This window comes from Sinocyclocheilus anshuiensis, unplaced genomic scaffold (genome assembly GCF_001515605.1).
Source record: "Sinocyclocheilus anshuiensis isolate Anshui unplaced genomic scaffold, SAMN03320099.WGS_v1.1 scaffold1274, whole genome shotgun sequence".
Lineage (NCBI taxonomy): Eukaryota > Metazoa > Chordata > Actinopteri > Cypriniformes > Cyprinidae > Sinocyclocheilus > Sinocyclocheilus anshuiensis.
The window spans coordinates 313602-313875 of NW_015558608.1; positions in this window are offsets into that span (position 1 = coordinate 313602).

Genomic DNA, 274 nt, shown 5'->3' on the forward strand with positions numbered 1-274 from the left:
ACTGTGTCAAAAGCAGCAGACAGATCCAGCAAGATGAATACTGAGGATTTGGAAGCTGCTTTTGCCAGTCTCAGGGCTTCAGTAACCTAGAGCAGTGCAGTCTCAGTTGAGTGGCTGCTTTTGAAGCCAGATTGGTTGCTGTCCAGGAGGAACATCGAGAGTTGGTTGAACACAACTCGCTCAAGTGTCTTTGCAATGAACAGAAGAAGGGATACCGGTCTGTAGTTTTCTAAAAGTGTTGGATTTAGAGAGGGTTTCTTAAGCAGTGGGGTTA